The sequence below is a fragment of the Pteronotus mesoamericanus genome, unplaced genomic scaffold (genome assembly GCF_021234165.1).
Source record: "Pteronotus mesoamericanus isolate MK-2021 breed Mesoamerican mustached bat unplaced genomic scaffold, CSHL_Meso_final scaffold_85, whole genome shotgun sequence".
Lineage (NCBI taxonomy): Eukaryota > Metazoa > Chordata > Mammalia > Chiroptera > Mormoopidae > Pteronotus > Pteronotus mesoamericanus.
In genome coordinates this window covers 56,137,515-56,160,644 of record NW_026555329.1, presented here as the reverse complement: position 1 = coordinate 56,160,644, position 23,130 = coordinate 56,137,515, and the positions used below count along the sequence as shown (strand labels likewise).

Genomic DNA, 23,130 nt, shown 5'->3' with positions numbered 1-23,130 from the left:
AATCAGCTTCCCCTTTCCTTGACAGGCAAACAGTGTTTGGAATGACTCATTCTTTCATCCATGGTGAACCAGGGGACTTTGGAGAACGGAGTCCGCCGTATACATGGGCAAATAATTTTTGACAAACGAGTCAAAAACATACAGTGGAAAAAAGAAAGTCTATTAAATTAATGGTGCTGGAAAAATAGGAAAGCCACATATAAATGAAAAAAAACTAGACTACTATTTGTCACCATAGACACATACACACAGAAATTAAGGAAGATATTATTATGTTGCTATAATTCCAACTATCTGTATGGGAAAAGTTTAAAAAATAAGATGGGTCACCATTCATTTTGGTGTTGTCAATTTTAGGAAAAAGAGGCTGGTCAAATTAACTTGACCTTCTAAAAACATCAAACACTGAGGAAGACAATGAGATATATGTATTTCATCAATTGAGTCAACAAGTTAAGAACCAAAAAGAGATTTGATAAATCAGTATATGAAAGGTTATACTAAAGCCCTGTGTGTGACTAATTCAGGAAAAGTACAATGTTAATATTGGAAACTGACTGTAAACGTTGTTTTTAGGGGTAGCTTCTCAAGAATGGTGATTTTTAAGGCTTTGTATATAGCGAAGGGGAAACTAAGGAAACAACCCAACTAAAAATTACTTCAAAAAGAATAAAATACATAGCAATAAATTAACCAAGAATGGAAAAGACTTGTATTTAGAAAATTATAAGACACTGAATAAAAAATCTGAATAACATATAAATGAGTGAAAGCACATACCACGTGTATGGGGAAAGAATTAACATCATTCAAATGTCCATACTACCCAAAACAATCTATAGATTCAATATGATTCCTATCATGATACCATTGGTGTATTTCACAGAACTAGAACAAATAATGCAAAAATTTACATGGAACCACAAGAGACCCCAAATAGTCACAGCCATCCTGAGAAAGAATGACGAAGTTTGAGGAATCATGCTACCTGATATCAAACTCAACTAGAAGGCCATAGTAATCAAAACTGCATGATACTGGCATAAAAACAATATATAGATCAATGGAACAGAATAGAGAGCCCAGAAATAAACCCATAACTTTATAGTCAACTATATTTGACAGAAGAGGCAAAAACATATATTGGCTAAATATAATCTATTCAATATACAGTGTTGGGAAAATTGGACAAGATATGCACACACACAAAAAAATGAAACTCTCCTATATTCTTACACCATACAGAAGAATAAACTTAAAATGGACTCAGGATTTAAATGTTAGACTCAGAACCATAAAAATCCTAGAAGAAATTATAGGCAGTGAAATCTCAAATATTTCTTGTAGCAATGATTTTTCTGATATATTTCTTCAGGCAATGGAAACAAAAGAAAGCATAAACAAAAGGGACTACATTAAACTAAAAAGGTTTCGCATAGCAAAAAAACCTTCAACAAAATGAAAAGGCAACCCTCTAGTGGGAGAACATATTCATCAATACATCTGATAAGGCATTAATATCCAAAATTTGTGTTGTTCTTTTTCCTTAACATTTCAACAACTGGTACAAACTCCTACTTTTTGACCACTACCATTCAGAAGCCCTGCTCTAATCTTAAAATCTGTAGCAAACCCCTAATTCTTAAAGATTTGTCATAATTATTTGCTTTATGCTGGGTTTACCTCAAGCGATAAAGCATGATGCAATATTTCACACATGCCTGAATAAACCATATGTCTCCTGACCATTTGGACTATATTACCTGATTGAATCTGGTACTCTTCCCACAGGTTCTACAACTGTACAAACTTAGATCTAGGTTGTGTCTGCCTTTGTTCTTGGTTCTAGAGTGTGATTTTTTTTTAGCACTAGCAAGCCAGATATTAGCACTTATGCTATTTTCCATATAAGAGCTGACTATAATAATTTATTTTGTAATTTCGCTGAAGATTGGATACATTTCACAAAGAAATGAGGTCAAACATTACAAAGCCCTCCATCACATTAGTTTCAATCCCACAACTCTCCTGCCACTCAAAGAGCTCATATCCTCCCTGTGCCACGCACAATCTCCTGGAAAATGCAACCTCCATCTCTATCTATCTTCTATCATCCATTTATCATCTATCTATCTATCATCTGTTTAGCTATCTATCTAATCTATTTCCCTCTCTACATATCTATCTAACATCTATCATTATCTACCTATCTATCTATATCTATCATCATCATCTATCTTCTACCTCTCATACAGACACACACACACGTGTACACACATGCTCTGTTCTTCTGCCTTCCTTCCATCTTATGCAATCTTCATCTTTTTAGTGATTCTACTAAATTATATGAGATAATTACTTATTTGCAAATAAATGTCAGAACTATTTTTACAGATAGGTATCTAATCTGTTTTTTAAAAATTTATGTGGGGAAAAAAGTTCAATATCCTACTTTGAACTTTAAATGGTTTTTTCTATCAATTTTTCTCTTTTAATAAGTTAAAATAAATGTTTATTCCAGTTTGTGTACAGACGGTTTATCTCTAAGAACCAACAATAGTGATTTCAATCTTTAAAAAAACTTTCAAAAATAAATACCACAAGAAATTCATCCAGATCTATATTTCACAAAGTGTTTTCCTAAGTTGTTTTATAAGTATGTATTTGTATTTAAATGAAGCAAAAATGACTTTGACCTTATACATAAGGATCAATACAGGTTTCTATACCACAGAATATGTCTCTCTCTGCATGCAGTTTGAATTGCAACTGAATCTAATTCAGAAGCAGTTTGTGATATTTCATTAAATAGCTTAACATTTTGTATATGTTAAGATAAGTACATTCCTTTGAGATAACTGTAAAAATTTTTATTAAATAAAACAAAATCTTTAAGGTGTGTTAATAATTTTTCAACACAAAACCTTACGTTTCCTTCAATAACACAGGTTATTCCTGAACATCATGGGTATCTCTGATTACGGTTTCACCAACAACTCATTTGACTTTCATCAACTCCAGCTCTGACAAATATGGATTTTATGGGGAAAAGCTGAAAAGAGAGGCAGTGGTTTAAAATAAAAAGTTGAAGATGAGGACTGATTCTGTCTACTCAACTGTTCCCCATTAAGAGGAGATTATGAATAAAATACAAAAGAGAAGTTTAAGAATAGGTCAAGGAAGTGACCTATTCTTAAAAAATTAAGGTTTTTTTTTTACCCTAAACAGTACATTTTCAACAGAAATTAACTTTTCATCACAAAAACAATGGTTTTATTTTGTTTTATGTGGGGGTTTTTGTGTCTATTTACTCTAGGCAGAGTCATGATGCTCTCAGCATTTCTCTAGCACGCTGAGTAATCTACATCCTACTTACATGCTCTATGACTATTAGAGGAAAAGCAGTGAAAATGAGAAATAAAATGTGTCATCATGTTTTTCATGTGCTGTACCCTTGGAATAAAGAGAAGGAAAAAATGACCTTGATATTTAAAAATTTTTGTTGGGTCTCATTAGAATTTCTCTTGCCCAACAAACATAGGTCCAGAATATAAACTAGCAAAGACATTTGGCTCATGGATGATTCCATGTGTTCTCTCATACTTCCCAGTTCTTTTGTAGTTGGGTGGGGCCATGTGACTAGTTCTGGTCAATAAAATTATACTACTTGTCAACATAAGAAAAATTTAAACCTGTAGAGAATATTTATGAGCTTATTTGAGCAAAGTTAACAATAATTTCTGAGAAGCAAAATCTCAATGGATTGAGAAAATGCTCCAGAGAATGGCAGTTTTGCACCTTATTTTATACATTATAATCAATGGAGGAAGAGTAAAGGGTTACATGAAATCCATTGGTAATAGATTAGGGAGGAAAGAGAAAGCAAAAAGGGGGAAATCTCTGCAACTGAATAAAATGTAAAACCAATAGACATTTATTTCATATTTGTGGGTATAGGATAGCAGTTAACAATTAACACAATAGCAATAAGGATGAGGGGTTTTCTGGTCTCTGCTCTGGTGCAGTGAGGGGTCAGAAAAAAGGTATGGAAGTATAGATGCAAAAAAGACAATAGACAGGTTCAGTTAAGGTAAAGATTGACCTTTGTCAGGGCGTATACTGGCCTATAACATGACTATGTGCCATGACTTGCTTTTAGTTAGGAAGTTTTAATTTCAGACTATTCTATGTGGTTACTTTAGGTCTCTGAGTCTGAAAGTCTGCCATTCAGGCCTCCCCTGAGCTTGTCAGGTTTAGTATGTGGCCTTTTTTCTGTTCATACTTTTGTCTGCTCCATATCAAAGCATTTTGCCTGTCATATGCATTCCATCTGGAATACATGGCCTTTCCCATGTATTGTTCAGGTATAAGGTATTGGGGTTTCTGTCATCCAGAGTCCTTAAGTGACTGTGAACCCAAGGCTCTAGCCAAACCCAGCTGCTAAATTTCCCTGGATATGTGTCAAGAGCAAGGGAAAATATTTCTGGGTGAAGCTACTGAGGTTTGGGGGCTAATTTATTACTTCAGCATATTATAATAAAAGTGCAAGAATAATGAAAGAAATGAAATAACTGAAAGAACAATGCAAATAAAAGGAAGTTGTTTTTTCTACTAGCTCCTCCTCCATGAAAGACAACTTAGAAAGAACAGTCAATCTCACATTATGTTTACATAGCATATGAACACAATGCTGGAGATGAACATCAGAAAAATCACCTATCAAAGACATTCACATACTTTCATACCTATATATTTAAACATATATTTAAACATACCCCAAGTATTTTATACGCTGCAATATTTAAGATAGAACAGCTAAAAATCGATTTTTTTTCAATTTATCAAATTTTTAAGCCTCTTTCTTTGAGTGAAGTTTTTAGTCACTAAAGGCAGTCTGTGAGGAAATCCTGTTTAGTTATCTATCTTCAATATCATTTGAAAGATGTGATTAACTAAGAGATGTGTAAAGTTTTTAAATTCAAAATGCACAAATATCTAGAGAAGACTTTGCAGATGTTTTTGAGGAGTGTAACAAATTCTTCAGAAATTTTGTTCTACCGATAATCACCTTCCTCACTGTAATAAGTGCATCCTTCCCCTTATGTCAATTGTTCTATTAGTAATTTGCCGCCATGTTCCTGAACTATTACAGTAGTTGTTATTTTTCAATGTTGACAAAATGTATGATTGTAAAAGGCAGTTTATGATATTCTTTAATCAGTGAATTAAAACACCTGTTACATTTGGAATAATGCAAAGCACCTAATCCATGTATTAGAAGAAGAAATGGTTGAGTATAGAAACATGGAAATAACACATCCAAAAATGCTGGTACCTTAAAAACAAAATCTTTGTGATAGTAAGCAATGCAAACTATGTAATACCATGATGAGCTGGTACAGAGGATATCATCTGAAATGATCTGAGTTGAGAATTATCATAATTTTTCCTGGGATTTAGAGATTGGGGAACCACCAAGTTTAATCACTCCTTCCAGGTAGCTGCTTGAAGTTGAGTTTTCCACCACGTGAGAAGGAAAGTTTTCAGTAAAATAAGTAAAAACAAAGGCAACAGGTATAAAGTTTTAGTTGTATAAGATAAGTACATCTTAGAGATCTGCTGTACTATACTGTCTCTATGGATGTTGAAAATTTGCTTTTCCACAAAGGCCTTTTTAAGAAAAGATAAACTATTCATCATTGAAAATAGTTCTGACTTTTGCAAGCAATAAGTTAACAATTTGTGTTTGCGTTGCATCCTCTCTAGGCTGGACAGGTCCGCTTGGGGCTCAGGTAAACGAATGAAGATGTGTGGAGCCTTGGGGATGCTTGACATGCCTTATTCAGGAGGGCCACACAGGCCATGAGCCCATGTCCAGGGAAATCACACAGGCCATAAAACCTGTGTCTGCGCCACACACAGACCACAAGCCCATGTGGAGGGAGTCACACAGGCCACAAGCCCATGTCCAAGTCAACGTCCCAAATCCCCGCCTCATCCAAAGCTCCTATCTCTTAAATACTAGCCCTAAACAAAGCAGGCTATAGGCCAGAAAGTGAAGTAACTATCATGAGCTGCACATGGGAGCCTACTCAAGGCTATGGGGCAGTTTATCGCATCTGGGCTCAAGGCCAGCCATGAGACCCAGGCTCGAGGCATGGGGACACTGCTTTATCAGACTCCTTCAAGATTATGAGGAGCTGCTCCCTCTGGTTACCCACACATCTGTGTGAGGGAGCCAGACCACCTCCATCTACCCTACAATATTGTACATTTAAAATATGTTAAGAGGATGGACCTCATGCCAAGTGTTCTTACCAGAGTAAAATTAAAATCTTAAAAAGATAATGCATCCAAAGAAACTGAGATGAGCCATTGAGGAAACCCTGAGTTTTGGGTTCCATTATGACTGAAGCCTTAGTTGTCTCCCTAACCTTGGATTCTAGTACCTTTAAGCAACTCAGATTTTAACTAGATCACCTGCCTATTAAGACCTTGCTAATGGACTTGAACCCTAAGTCTACTGTTTGTAAATAATTCTTACAACTTCTCAAGATTTCTGTTAACCACTAGGGATTGGGGTTGAGGGATAGGATGTGAAAGTGGTTTAGATTTTCATGCTCATCTCTGGCTTCTGCTGAATTAGTTGTTTATTTTTCTAACTGATGATGTTTCTGATGTGTGTCAGTCTAGCCATGGGTTTTAGCATCAATATCTTTCTGTAATTCCTTACAACAATTTAGCAAACTTCAAAATAACAACAACAAGAAAATAGTATGGCTCTCAAACATGGCATTTGTGTGTGTGTGAGAGGGAGAAGTTTTACTAAAGATTTGAAGAAGCCAGAACAGGATTTAATGTAATGAGAAAGGAATGATTAATTTTCAGTATTAAACTTCTAATCATCCTATTCCAGGATTTTTTTTCCTGCTTGGGCTTGTTGCCCAACTTAGAATCCCAGTTTCTCCCCATCATACTGATTCTGTAACAGAGATGTCTGGCCAGATTGCTGGGTAGAGAGGGGAGACATCCAAGAGGGGCTGGAAATTGTCAAAGGCAGCAGACTGAAATTGCAATCATGTGACAGGTTTCCATACACCAGGGGAAGGGTAAACAACTAACGTGGTCCATAACACAGCTTGCACACAGCCTGCATGGGCCAAAAATATCACAACACAAGTGTGTCATGGAGGTGAACATGGTGACACCCTGCCCTGGGCATAGATGCTGTGTCCTTGAGTACAGCTAGAAAATCCTCCTACCTGCTTCTGGATCATGGCAGCAGGAGGAGCAGAGACACTGCATGGGCTGACAAGCACAGCGGACATTAGCCTAAACTGACTGACAAGTTGGACATTCCCACAGTATGTAGAATTTTTAGGGAGAAAACTTTAAGTGGAGAGTGCAAAAAGACTCATCCCCCTTTTTTTTTTTTTTTTTTGGCATACTCCTGGCTTGCATAACTGGGAGCTAGCTTATGGAGTCTGAGTCCTGCAAATGGGAAGCATGCTATGCCAGTGGTGGGCCCACTTGATGCTGCCACCTTGTACCACATTGCACAGGTCCTGGACTGCTCCATTTCTCTTGCTCTGAGAGCAGCACACAGACACACCGGCCAGGCATATTTGCTGCAGATTGAGTGCTGGGACCCCACAGACAGCCCTTCACTTGACCTGCTGCAGTGATATGACAATGAGCCCCACCCCAGGAGAGGGAGAAATCTGCAGCAAGGCAATGAAGACACCATACCCTCAAGTGTGCATGGGAGAGAGAGAGACTGGAGCTGGAGAGATGAGACCCATTTACATTATAGCTGTGGGCTCCAGGAGAACAGATAAGAATGGAGAAGAATGTCTAGACATTGATTGTGGTCCTGGGAGTGGCTGCTTCTTTCTGTGTTTTGCAAAAGACAATGGCTTGGAGCTGGGGAGTCCCCAGCTCCCCCATGTTTGGAAATCTTTTAATAAAGACCTTTTTCTTTCCCCACCAATTAGTGTGTCATGCTTGTGTACCGTGGCAGGTGGTTGAACCCCACTTTGTTCAGTAACAATTCCTTTCTTTCTCTACTCTAACTTTCCCTTCTCAATTTCCTTCCAGAAAAGCTACAAATTATTCTCAGAGCACTGCTTTGAAACTCTACTTAAGGCCAATATTTGCATATTCAAATTCATCAAAAGACTCAATTGAAATGAAATTAGTTTTATAGTGTCTATCCTCCTCAGGCAGAAGTTGTTTTAAACAGCACTTTCCCCAATGTCCCTATAACAAATTTCCCTTTTTTGTGTGTGTGTGCTAGGTTAAACTTAGGAGTCCCAAACCACAAAGACCAATATAGATTATTAACATCTATTATTTATTACAGCATTTAAATGAAACCCTTCACTTTCAAGTAGATGTTTTTCCCCTGAGGGAGACAGTCTATTCAGTTTAGTAAAATGACTGTCATATGCAATACTTTTATTAAAATTCTTTATCTTCATATATGTAGGGCACTTCCAGCCAAGGCAATACATAGTTGGCAAGCAGAGGTCTTTGCAGACATGCTTTAATTAACAAGTACAATAAATGTTGAAGTAAATAGAAGTGACATAATTAATTATGTGTCTGTAGAAGGTTTTCAAAGAGTTAGATTTTCTGCAATTCACAAACTACTCAGTTAGCTCTATTTTTTACAGAGCATTGAAAAGTGAAATTTAAATAGTACAACCTTAAATTATCATATTTCCTGAACTATAGCGGTCAAGACAAGAAAACATATATTCTAAGTTTCTAATTATTAGTATTTTCCCCTTTGGACTTCTTCAAACAGGTAATATATTTCTAATTTAAACATTTCCAAAATCTTTCCTTTATTTTTAATACCCAAATTGCTTCATTAACATCTCATATGTAAGATGTCTTAGTAGGATTCAATCCTATAATTTCAAACTCTGCATTCTCACTGAAATTGAGAATTTAATAGTACATGAAAAGGTAAACAACAGGCACACACTATAAATCAATAAGATAATGACTTAGTCAGTATAAATATGTCTCCTTTTCCTCAAAGGTGTGAATAACATCTCCAGCAAAGATAACATTTCAAGCTTCTAATTCCTGGATTTATTATTATAATCATAAACATATTCAAAAATCAAAATAAAGTAGACATTTTATGACATCTCTGGCAGACATATTTATGTGACCTGAAGATCACCCTCCAAGAAGAGACTCACTACTCAGCTGTGAGGACTATCAGGATCTGATAACCTCCAGCTGTTAGTTCCTTAAAGACCTGTGTTAGCTTTGAACCAAGGTCTAAGTTTTACATTGACTTGCAGCCCCAAAATGATTAAAGCTAAGGAAAGGCCTATACCCTACTGGACTGACAGAGATATTCTTAGTTCTGCTTGGTAGACGTATTGCCCCTTCCTTATTCCCTTTTTCTGTAACATGTATTACCCTTCAGTAAAAATCTTGTCTCAGCATCTGATTTCCAGATAACTCGATGGGTACAGTTGGTACCAGGACTAATCTGAGAAGGCAGGCAGTAGGTTGGGATAGGAGGACTGTCACTCACTCCTTAGTTGACACTATGGATCCCATCCTGAGTTCCAAGAAGATCATAGAGAGCATCTGGCAAAAGTGAGTATTTCAATTGTTAGAACTTTTACCCATGGCCATCTGGAATTATGTCTGGTAGAGGGCTGTCTGAATAGTGTAAGGAGTCAGTCATTTGAATTGTACAGGGGACTAATAAATATAAAATAGTGGAATTAAATATTTTTACTAAGTTCATTGCTACCCTAAAGGTAGATAATAAAAAGCTAGAAAAATTAACAAATAATTGAAAGCTAAGTGTGAGAGAAAGAGAGTGGTTTTGGTGGCTAAGAAGCTGCCTTCCTCTCACACAGGGAACAAGCAGAAAAAGATGAAAATCAAGAAGAGCATTTAATAGCTGGATGTCCTAAACTTCAAAGATGGTTGACTGTTTAATCAAGACAGGGATCACATGCCAATGTTAGGGTCCTAGATGAGCAATAATGGGATGCTGTGACATGTTGTAGGCACATTTAGGTGGCTACCTGTAAAGATTCTGACTCTCCACCACTTTCAGAATATACATAATGGTCACACTTGTTCTTATTGAAAACAGCACACCTCCCTTGTGGAAAGATAATACAAAAGTTTCTCCCCTACAAAGCAACAGATGCCCTCTCAGCAGCTTACCTGACCTCTTGTAGCTGGCAAAGTGTTGGCCCTAATGAAGGAGGAAATAGACCATATCTCAAAGGAACTATGATAGGTAGCAGGCATGTACACAGGTGTCTTGGGAGAAAATGTGGAGCTGGATACTGTAGGTGGTCAAGCAAAGGTGCTAGACCATAAAACTGGGTCAGGAAGAGGTTATTGACTGAGATACAGGATTTAACACTCTGGTGAAAAGTCAACAGAAGGTATAAATTTGCTTCCAGGATTTCTAGCAAAAGCCAGGAAAAAGTCATCCAGGGTAATGTTGAAAAACCTGAATTGCTGTGGCATATGATAGAGAAAGGAATTAAGTGGCCCAGGAGTTTGGGTCTGCTGGAACAGTTATATGAAGCCACAAGACCTAAAAGAGGACTGTGTTTCTTGAGAAGACCTAGAGAACACACTTTTCCAGGACTCTAAGAAATGCACAGGTGTAAGCATCACTAGTGTCATAAGATGTTCCGTGACAGTTCTCTTCTGTGGGTCAGAGCTGATAGTAGAGGCTATCATAGAAACTAGCTCACTGATAGCAGAGCCCCTAATTCAATAAAGGCCAGGCGTTATGCCGTAAGTGCAAGAATTCAGGGGAATTATAATTATTTTAATGAGCAATAAAATGACAGTGACAGCCAGGAGGGCCTAACCAGTATAAACTTTTAGAGATGGTTAATAGAACATGGTGTCTCCAGGGATAAAATAAGTGAGAAGTCAACAGTACAGCCAAATGGATGTCTCTTACAGAACCCCCAAACTCCTGGACAAGATAGTAGATCAAAAACAGTGTAATATTTTGGGGTAAATTATGGAGATGGCCACCACTTTTAAAACCATTAAAGATGCAGAGGTGGTGGTTCTATTGTATACTACTTTGTCCTAAAGGATGACTGTAGAACATCTCAAGTTCAACCAAATACTATCCCAATAACACATGCCATGTCAGATGTACGGTTTTACTAGGATAGATTAATTTGGATTCAAGTATACATGAAAAGCTTTATTTGGAAAATGGACTCCCATCAAGCCAGAAAAAGAGGACCAAAACCAGAATTCATATAAAACAGACAACAATATACATTTAGAGTTTTGCCGCAGTGTTAGGTTAACAGTCCCACTTTCTATTATAATCTCGAGATCTAGACCATCTCACAAATCATTGCATTGATCAGTTGGGCACACTAATTTAACAAAATGAGCAATAGTTGGCTAAAACATGGACAACTTGGTAAAATACACATGCTACAGTAAGTGGAATACGAAATTTCTGAAGATTCAAGGATGTGCCACTTCAATAAAGATCCAGTGGCTATAAGCACTGAGATATTTCCTTGAAAGCAAAATGCAAATTTATCTGTTTTTCATTCCTTACTACATAAAGGGAACATAGTACTTGGTAGGTGCCTTTGGGTTCTGGAGGAAACACATTTATTCCATGCCTAAGAATTGTTTCTGGCCCATATCATATGTAAAAATTGGCATAAAGGATGTCAATTTTGTGTGGGACCCAATAAAAGAAAGAGCTCTGTAGGAGTTTCAGGAAACTTGCTGCTGAGGTGATATGATTCCATAGATCCTGCAGTTTTGTAAAGGTCAGTGGTAGAACAAGGTATATGTGAAGTTTGTGGATAACACCAGGAGGAAAATAAAAACTTAGATATGTTTTTGAAAAACAGCTTCTGGCATACTTTTTGGCCACAGCAGACTTAACCATGTGAAATTAAGTGACGTGCAGCCAGAATTGCTCAGCATGATGTGAGTCCTATAAGACCCACCAAATTGTAAAGCAGGAGGGTGCAGCAGGAATCCATCAAAATATAGAAAAAAAAACACTGGAACCAAGTACAAACGGGACCAGAGGGCACATGCAAGCTGCATGAGCATGTATCTGAGACCCACTGGTCATTAAGCATAGTTACTCTAGCTCTGTTCCCTCAGCTTATATGTATGTATGGCTATGTAGAGCTTCCCAGATAACCATCTGAGGAAAAAGAAAATTTCAAGCTTGGTTTAAACATGATTTAGTCCATTAAATGCATTCAAGCCAAACTGAACCCTTGCTGCATCATAACTTCACACAGTAAAGGCCTGAAATACAGTGGCAAGTTATTATCTCTCTAACAGGTGGAGCCTTGTGAACTATACCTGGTCATTCATTTGTGTGTAAGGAGAAGTGGCTCTAGAATTGTATAGAATATCATTGTATATATTCACCTTTTAATTATTTAGTATTTTATTTATAAATGGTGTGGCTGCTATTCTGGGGCCTGAAAGAGAATAGGTAGAAGAGCAAAAGATGTTTGGTGTAGTTGTACACAGATGGACATGTGAGAGTGGACAAAGTATAGAGAACTTTGCATCACATATTAAAGACCATCAGAAAATATCTATGGTGGAAGAATCAACAACTTAAGTAAACAGAGGCCAGTTAATATTATCCAGCTCTTTAATGACCCTTCATTCCTGGGGTTGGCATGATGCACACACAAACACAATGGTTATGAAGTGTATACATGATCCCAACAGCACAGGCAGATTTATCTAATGATACCTCCACATGTCCAACATGCCTACCAATGAGACCAATGCTGAGCTCTCAGTATGACACTATTCTTTGAGATACCAATGAGCCTTGGTTGAAAGTTGGCTACATAGGGTCCCTTCTGTCTTGGAAAAGTCAACAGTTTCTATCATTGACATAGACACCCATTCTGGTTATGTGTTTGCATTTCCTGCCTGCAGGGCATCAACCAGCACCACTACTTGGGAGTTTACAGAATGCCTGGTCCCATACAAGATGAGTATTCAACCAGGAAAACTACTTTATAATCAATGAGGTGTGAGAGTGCATTTAAGACTATAATAGCCATTAGTCTTCTCCTGAACCATTTGGAAGTTGCTAGCCTAGAAGAACATTGGTATGGTCTGCTGAAGGTACAGAGGCACCAACTCTGAGTTAATCCCCTATGAGGATGGAGCATATTTGCCCAGTATGCACATTGTATCAGGGACCCTTATAATCTGTGTACAAAATGGGACAGAAAAATGGATATGGAAAACTTTGGTGGTAGCAGGAGAGGTTCCACTTACCATCACTTCCAATTATCTACTTGGAGACTTTACATTTCCTATCCCAACAATTGTGGACTTTATAGTTTTAGAGTTTTAGTCCCCAAAATGGACTTACTCTCACCAGGGAAAAAAACAATGGTCTTATTGAACTCTAAGCAATGGCTGCCACAGCAATGGAACCCACATAGTTATGGATCAATCAGTAAAGAGTTGTAAAACATAAGTATGATTGATCCTGTTAGCAGGAATAGGTAGAGTTGCTCTTAAAAAAATGGAGGCTCGTTTGATTCTCTTTCAGGTCTTGCTTTTAAGATTTGTTAGGTTGAACCAAACTTTGGTCAGTCTAGTCTAAATATTCCTCATGACTTGGACAAAATCCTTCTATATACTATAGCCAGTTCCTTGTGAATACTGAGGTTTTCTATTTTAGCAATAATCAATGTTACTTCTCTTCTTTCAGGGTCATTCTTTCACTAGCCTTAAGGGGGAATATATGTACTGATATGCACTCAGCTGAATATTGGTGAGGAAACCTTCTGAAAATCTCTGCAATTTTCTGCTTAGTTTTCTCCTTTCTAGTACTGTGTCTTGCAAACTGTAGCCACTTTGGCCTCTCTGGCTGTAAGGCCCAACTTCTCAACCGGAGTTTTCCAGGTTTACCAGGGTTCCCTGGAACCTTCTTACAAGATCAATCTGGAATTACAACTAAATTGTAAAGAAATCATCCAGAATAACCAACTGAACACTAGTTTGAGAGAAGCCTCATAACCATGGACAGGTAGAAGAAACAACTTCACCACAAAGTGACTGGTAGGGAGTGCATAGGAGGTGCAAGAGAGATGGCTTGGCTCACATGGGCAGCACCTGAAGTGCCAGAAGGATATTTCAGTATCTAGGGGGGGGGTCCCCCTGACAAGTGCAGGGTCTAAACCACAAACTGGGATTCCCAGACTACAACACCAGAACCTGGTAACATCCCAGCTGTGAGAAACAGCAGGGTTTCTGTCTGCCAGGGAGAGATGGCTAGAGATGCAGAAAGCCTCTTAAAGGGTCAACACACAAAGTTTCATTTGTAGCCACTTAACCTGGGCTCCAGCAGAAAGAGGGCATAGGGAATTAGAGCTACTTGAGGAGTGTCTGAGGCTGGTGGCTCCAGACAAAGAATTGAAAGAACAGCTACCTGAATCCCTAGGCTGAGTCATTCCCCACACTACAGAAGCCATCTTTCTCATGCAAAGCACTCCTCTCCAACGGGCATCAGCCTAAAGGGAAGCAAGAGCCCTGCCTGAGGAATTATTCTGCCCCACCATGTGATGCCTGAGCCAGAATGCTGATTATAGCTTGATTATATTAACAATTGATCAGTTTAGTGGTTAATGAGTTTAATGTCTAAGGCAAAACATACAAAAAAGCACCCAAAATTGGAAGACAAAGAAATAGACCCCAACTGAAAGAAAAAGAGAATTTTCCATAAGAACTAGATGAAATGGAGGCAAGCAATTTATCATGTAGAGAGTTTCATGGATGGAACAAGACATAGAAACCATAAGGACCAGGACCAGAGAGAAATAAAGAATGCAATATCTGAGATAAATAATACACTGGAAAGAATAAACAGAAGGTTAGATGAAGCAGAGGATAGATCAGTGTTTTCAAAGACAAAGTAAAAAGAACACCCTGGCAGAGTGGCAAAATGTAAAAAGAATTTTAAGAAATGAGGACAACTTAAGAAACATTTTGGACAACATGAAAGATGACAACATCCACGTCATGGGAATACCAGAAGAAAATGAGCAAGGGATCAAGAACCTATTTGAAGAAATGATGACTGAAAACTTCCCTAATCCAGTGAAGCAAAGTCACACAAGTCCAGGAAGCTCAGAGAGACCCAGACAAAATGGACTCAAAGAGTCCTATAATGAGATACATCATAAATAAAATAACAAGGCTTAAAGACAAGGAGAGAATCCTAAAAGCTGCAAGAGAAAACAAGGCAATTTCATACAAGGGAGCACCAATTAGACTGGCACCTGATTATCCAACAGAAGCATTTCAGGCCAAAAAAGAGTGATGTGAAATATTCAAGGTGATTAAAAAAAAAAAAACAAAAAAACAAACAAGGGCCTACAACCAAGGCTTACCCAGAGAGGCTATCATTTAAAATCAAAGGAGAGATAAGGAGTTTCCCAGACAAGAAAAAGCTAAAGAAGTGTATTAACACCAAACCAGTACTACAGCAAGTGTTAAAGGCCTTACATGAAGGAAGAAGGAAGAAGGAAGAAGGGAGAAGGAAGAAGGAAGAAGGAAGAAGGAGGAGGAGGAGGAGGAGGAGGAAGAAGAAAGAAGAAGAAGAAGGAGGAGGAGGAGGAGGAGGGGGAAGGGAGGAGGAGGGGGAGGAGGAGGGGGATGAGGGGGGAGAAGAAAAAGAAAAAAAGGAAAACAGTATAACAATAAAATGGCACTTCATATGCATCTATCAATAATCACCTTAAATGTGAATGGCTTAAATATTCCAACTAAAAGCCATAGGGTAGCTGAATGAATTAAAAAGAAAAAAAACAAGACCAATATATATGCTGCCTTAGAGACCCATCTCAAATCAAAAGATACACAACAGACTAAAAGTAAAAGTTTCAAAAAAGATATTTCAAGCAAATAGAAAAGAGAAAAAGCTGGGGTAGATACTTATATCTGACAAAATAGACTTTAAAACTAAAACCAAGCCTATAGTAAGAGACAAAGGACACTACATAATGATAAAGATAACTATCCAACAAGAGGATATAACCTTAGGAAGCATTTATGCACCCAACATAGGAGCACCTAAATGTATAAAGTAAATATTGATGGACATAAAAGGAGAGATTGACAGAAATACAGTCAAAGCTGGGATTAACACCCCATTGACCTTAGTGGTTAGATTTCTAGGCAGAAAATCAACAAGGAGACAATGGCCTTAAATGACACACCAGATCAAATGGATTTAATTGATATATTCAGAGTATTTCATGCCAAAGTGCAGAATATACATACTTTTCAAGTGCACATGAACATTCTCTAGGATAGACCACATGTTGGGAAACAAAACAAGTCTCATTAAATTTAAAAGGATTGAAATCATATCAAGCATCTTCTCTGACCACAATGATAAGAAACTAAAGATCAATCATAAGAAGAACACTGAAAAACATGCAAAGACATGGAAGCTAAATAACATGTTATTAAACGATGAATGGATTAACAAGAATATCAAGGAAGAGATCAGAAGATAACTTGAAATTAATGAAAAAGAGGACACAATAATCTAAAATCCGTTAGAGAATGGGAAAGGAATTCTAAGAAATTCATGGTATTACAGGCCTATCTCAAAAAATTTTTTAAAAAAGGCCCAAATAAACTATCTCATGTCACACTTAAAGGAACTTGAAAAAGAACAACAAACAAAGCCCAAAGTAGTAGAAGAAGGGAAATAATAAAGATCAGAGCAGAAATAAATGGAATAGAGTCTAGGAAAACAATACAAAAGATCAATGAGTCCAAGAGCTGGTCCTTTGGCAAGATAAACAAAATTGAAAAACCTTTACCCCATACTTACCTGGCAGGGGAGATACCATGATCACAAAGGTGGTTTTCCCAGGGCGAGACTTATCCATTGCCCTCCGGGTGTGCTGACCCCTGCGATTTCTTCAAATGTGGGAAACTCGACTGCATAATTTGTGGTAGTGGGGAACTGCATTCGCACTCTCCCCTAAAAAAAGAAAAAGAAAAAAGAAAAAGGAAAACCTTTACTCAGACTCATCAAGAAAAGAAAGGGAAAGGACCTAAATAAATACAATCAGAAATAAAGAGAGAAACTAATAGCTGACACCAAAGAAACATAAAGGATTATAAAAATATATTATGAACAATTGTATGCCAAAAACTGGACACCATAAGAGAAATGGATAAGTTCCTAGAAATATACAGTCTTCCAAAAATAAATTGGGAAGAATTAGAGAATATGAATAAACAGATTACGTCTAGTGAAGTTGAAGCAATAATAATAATAAAAAAAAAAAACCTTGTAGAAGTGTCTGTTCAGGTCCTTTGCCCATTTTATAATTGGATTATTTGTCTTCCTGGAGTGGAGTCATGTGAGTTCTTTATACATTTTGGAGGTCAAACCACTGTCCAAGGTATCATTGGCAAATATATTTTCTAACACGGTTGGCTCCCTTTTCATTTTGCTGATGTTTTCTTTAGCCGTGCAGAAGCTTCTTATTTGGATGAGGTACCCCTTGTTTATTCTTTCCTTTATGTCCCTTGCTTTAGGGAACATAACAGTGAAAATGTTGCTGCGTCAGATATCTGAGTTTCCTAGCCACATTCTCCTCTAGGACTTTTATGGTGTCACAACTTATATTTAAGTATTTTATCCATCTCGAGTTTACTTTTGTCTATGGTATCAAATTTCAATTTTTTGGATGTAGTTGCCCAGCTCTCCCAATACCACTTGTTGAAGAGGCTATTTTACTCAATTTTATGTTTCTGCCCCCTCTGTCAAATATTAATTTATCATAAAGACATGGGTATATTTCTGGGCTATTCTATTCCATTCCATCAATCTATGTTTCTGCTCTTATGCCAGTACCAGGCTGGGCTGATTACAGTGGCCTTGTAATATAATTTGATGTTAGGTATTATGACCCCTCCTACTTTGTTCTTTTTTTCTCAAAATTGCTGCAGCTATTCAGGTCCATATAAATTTTATGGACCTGATGGTTCATGGTTCTATATAAATTTTTAAAATGTTTGTTCTATATCTGTGAAATACATCATTGGTATTTTAATAGGAATTGCATTGAATCCATAAATTGCTTTGGGTAGTATGGACATTTTCATGATGTTACTTCTTCCAATCCATGAACACGGTATATGCTTCCATTTATTTGTGTCTTCCTTAAGTTCTTTCTTCAGTGTTGTGTAGTTTTCTGAGTACAAGTCTTTTACTTCATTAAAGTTTGTTCCTAGGTACTTTATTTTTATTGTTGCTATAGCAAGTGGGATTTTTTCCTGATTTCCAATTCTGGTATTTTATTGTTGGTATACAAAAATGCCTTCAATTTCTGAATATTGACTTTGTATCCTGCTGTTTTGCCAAGTTCCCTTATTAAGTCGAGTGGGTTTTTTTGGTGGAGTCTATAGGGTTTTCTATGTACACTATCATGTCATCTGCAAACCATGACAGTTTTGTTTCCTCCATTCTAATTCAGAAAGCAATATTTTAAATAATTTAAGGTAGTAATTGCCATATACTATAAAGTCAGTTTTAAGTTGTATCTATAAAAATATTATTTACAATTTATTTGTAGTCTAGTCCTAGATATAAATTGGTGGAGAAAAAAATGTTCATTTTTCTTCTAAGATACAACATTTTTTTTAAGTACGATACATACAATTTTTAATTTTTACTTAAGATTTGTAGTATCTTATTTGTAAGATCCCCATGAGCATATCTATAATTTAAATTGCAATCTCAGGGAACATGTTTTGAGAAAAGTGCTTTAAAAGTGCTGGCAGGCTATTAATCTTTTAAAAGGTGGACTTATTCATTTTTTCATGTCACAGTTTGGCTGTTTTAAGAAGCATAATTTGCTGATAGGCTTACTGCTATTTTTTTAGTTGATACCAAACAAGCTCATGGGGTTAAATTGTTATTGCTGGAATAACTGGAAGTCAAGACACCTACTACATAGAACACCACAAAAATTAAAGCATTTATATCATAAAAATTTAATACAGACATTTTGTAGGTAAAATTTGCCACAATGAGCCAACCAGTTTTTTAATCTCTTTGTATTTCTGAACCCATATATTAAATGTTTGAAATGTTGTTAGTTACTTAGGTTAGTTAAGAATAAAGTGACATTCATGGTTGAATTTACTATTGGAAGCATCATTTTTATTTATATTCCAACCTAACATTATCTATATTAGGAAAAAACAAATAAACATAAAATTGTATAATATATATATGAACTATAAAATATTGCTCCATAATTATAAATATAAAACTAGAGGAGTTTTCAAGGCAGTATTTTAGTGCAAAATCTGACATTGTTTGGAAATCAGAATGCATCAAGAAACATAAATAGCTCTCCTTCTTTCCAGTGTTATGATTTTATTTTAAAAAATTGAAACGGTATTATTATAAAATAATTTAGGTTATTATCAGTTAAATAGGCTCTGCTTGACTACCTTGCAATTTAGTGATCACTCACAGCCTTAATTTGGGGGTGGAATATAAACTCTAAAATCAAAACAACTGACTTCATAATAAACTTTTGGAACAATACCCATTTTTAAATTTGGATTCCACTGTACTTTATAAACTCAAACAATAAAACCCAAATGTATCAAGAAAACATTACAATAGGCCAGGTAAAATACTGTGATATATAGTATATAAATATATAGCCCATAAACTGTTTAATAAACTGTATTAAACATAATTTATTTGTATAAAACAGAGCAATAATGGAAAATAAAAAAATAGGTATTGAGTTATAAAGTGAAACTCTGACAGAGTTTATAAGATACAATTTATATAGCAATATAATATATAGCACATTTTAATTCATATCCTTAAAATGTTTACCTTAGTCAAATGTACTCATCAATCAAATAGACAATGAGGATTGATTTTAATGGAATGGGCAAAGCCATGAATCTCTAGAATAATACAGTATAACAAAAAATTAACAAACAATATTAATGACCTTGAGTGGTGTTGTTAGAACATTATGAGCTCTAACAGGTGGAAGAAATTCATTCTGTTTTTAAACTCAGGAAGGCTTCACTGTGGAGAAAGAACACAAGCAGGAACTTGAAAGACAAGTACTTTCCTTAATTGAAGATGGAAATAATGTTTGGAAGGGAACAGAGACTGGAAAAATATTTTCATATTAGGTATTAGCAAGTAGGTTGGTGAGACCCTGTCCCTGGGCCTTTGGGGTAGGCTTTACTGGAAGAGGTTGGGGAGGGATGAAATGTGCCACAATTAGGAAGGATCTATGCCAGGTTAGGAAGTTTAGATTTGATCCTTTTGTCTGAACCATTGTTCTTCATATCAGATAATATATCTACTGAAGTACAGAAAGACTTTCCAAAGGCACACAAGCAAAAAAATGAAAGCTATATATGTCATCTGTCCAGAATGTATCCAACCATGTAATATGAAAATAGAGACATTTATGAAAGAAGATACAAGATACAAGAAACGTTGTACATAGGGCAATGACATCTCAGTCCCCTTCAAAGTAGGCACCTGGGACCTTACACATTCTCCCAGTTGCCATCAGCTGCCCTGTCGTATTTTCCTGAATCTCATCAATGGTCTGAAATCTCTTCCCTTTAAAAGGTGATTTTATTTTGGGGAAAAGCCAGAAGTGGCAGGGCATCAAATCTGGGCTGTAATGGGGCTGAGTCACATGGGTGATTTGATGTTTCACAAAAAATTTTGCATGAGATGCCATGAATTAGCGAGTTTATTGTCCTGATGAAGCTGCTGATCACCAGTTTCCCATAGCTGTGGCCTTCTGAATCATCTGAATAGTTTCCGTGGAGGAATGTTCAAGCTGAATACAAAATTTAATGCAGATTTTTTGCTCCACTCTTAAATGCTACTGCTACATAGTACACATGCTCACTCAATGGCGTCTACTGCCCCTACTGACTAGTACTGTGAAGTTATCATTGTTCATGCATGCTCATTCCAGTCCACTCTCCTTGGCTGCCAGATTACATCAATGTCACACAAACCATTTTCATTATATTAACAATGGCTGGACTTTTTCCAGACAGACCTCATATACACTTTCCTAAATTGATCTATCTGAAAAAGAAATTAAAGTCCATACTAATTTTCCCTCTCTTCCCCTTTTTTTTTTTACTATTTTTTACTATTTTCACCTAGTAATTCACCTAGTCTTAATCAGTGCATTATACAAAGGAGTTAAATCTTTCTGGAATCAAACACAGGTGAGAGTTGATATAGTTCTTTCAATATTGAGTTGATACAGTTCTTTCAATGTTGAGAACATACTTCTACTACTGTAAAACAAACCTTCCAGCAAAGCATATGATTTCCATACTTGCAATAATATTAAAAGGGAACCTAATTGAGTTGTCATATAATAAATCACAGAAATAATATTTGATAGTAGATCATCTTATGATTTTGGGCATATAACTCTATGACTCTATGTAGCCCATAACTGAATAACATTGATAAGAGAAAGAAAACAAAATATGTCTCCCATTTTCATATATTTATATGTGAACAAGTTTTCTCAATATTTCTATGCATAAGACAGAAAAAATATGTCTTCTAGAAATAAATATTTACCTGTGACTGTATAAAATAATTAGAGCCTTATAAATCTTTTAGGAGATGCATTGCAATAATATTTAGGTAAATATTAATGACATTTTTTAAGTTTGAAGACTTCTGTGATAATAAAGAGATCTGAATATTTATATGAATAATTTTCAGGTATGAGTTTCAGAAATACAATTTTAAAGACAATATTAAAAATCAAATGGAGAAATTGAAAACGTTACTTAGAATATTCTTTCAAGAGCTCAAGTCAATTTTACACAGATTTTTTTTCCACAGAATTAGTTAATAGTTCATTAAGTTAAATAATTGCTTGATTATCTTATTCATGCCAGCAATTTAACTTTTTTCTGCTTTACATGATCTATTTTGTTACAGAAATAATGGCACGTTTTACAAGTTGCTGACAAAAGTACCTTAGTAAAACAACTATGACTCCGTAAAACATGTTGTGGTCATTGAGAGGGTCAAAATATTTCCCTTATAGAAGGTGAAAGTCCAATTAATTTGGTTTTCTCTTCCTTTCCCCCTTCGACCTAAGTGGGCTGGACAACCTTACTGCATTATATTCACATTGCTGAGGCAATGAACACAGATTTCCTTTTTTGAGTTTGTTTCCATAAAATGTCTTAATTTCCCCTTTAACTTTCAGTTGTAAAACATTTTATCAAGTTATTGATATAATAATTGGTCTCTAATTTAATGTGTACCTATTTATATTTAAATTATCTGACAAATTATTTGCTTTACAACATGATGTCTATAAAACCATACTAAGTGATAGTATAAACTGGTGGCGATATGAAACTGAAATAGAGTATATAAAATACTGCTAGACTGCCACAGGTAATGAGTAGTTAGATTGCTAAAAATTCTAGGCTTGCTAACAATTTGCATACATGACTAATTTAGGAAATATATAGTAGGATTGCCCGTAATTCAAATATTTCTATGTTGTAATACAATTCTTGTTTTATTACTCTATGGTTTGTGGAGAAAGTTTTCAAAACACGTTGTTAATCATCCAATAAATTCAGGTTCATTTTTTAAAAAGTTATGCTCAAATTATCATAAACTTGGAGAGACCAAGTAAAAAATATCAGCTAAAATTTGCATGTCTGAGCATCTTTTAAATCTATTGATATGAATTATTATTTTTGGCAGGGCAGAATTGTTAGACACTATTTAATTTACATAAAAAAGGGAAGGAAGATTCTCTACCAGATAAAATACAATACAAAATGGTAGTAGCTATATATATGATGGACTCAAGATTGATTTTCTGCTACATATACTTCTCATTGGGTCAGTTACTCTCTCCATAATCTCAGGTGCTCAATAGATATTGGTTAACTGGAATTTTCAGTGGTGTTACAACCATGTGCAATTGTTATAAGACACTCTCACTCTCGTGACTGATGCCATTGATGAATATTGGGACCATGTATTACACAAGT

General features: G+C 36.0%; 1 non-coding gene across 1 annotated transcript; it reads left to right on the top strand.

The window, feature by feature from the left end:
- Nucleotides 1–16,883: 16,883 nt before the first annotated feature.
- Nucleotides 16,884–17,047, top strand: LOC129063589 (U1 spliceosomal RNA). The gene has a single exon (XR_008528374.1). It is a non-coding gene; the product is annotated as a U1 spliceosomal RNA (small nuclear RNA).
- The last annotated feature ends 6,083 nt before the right edge of the window (nt 17,048–23,130 follow it).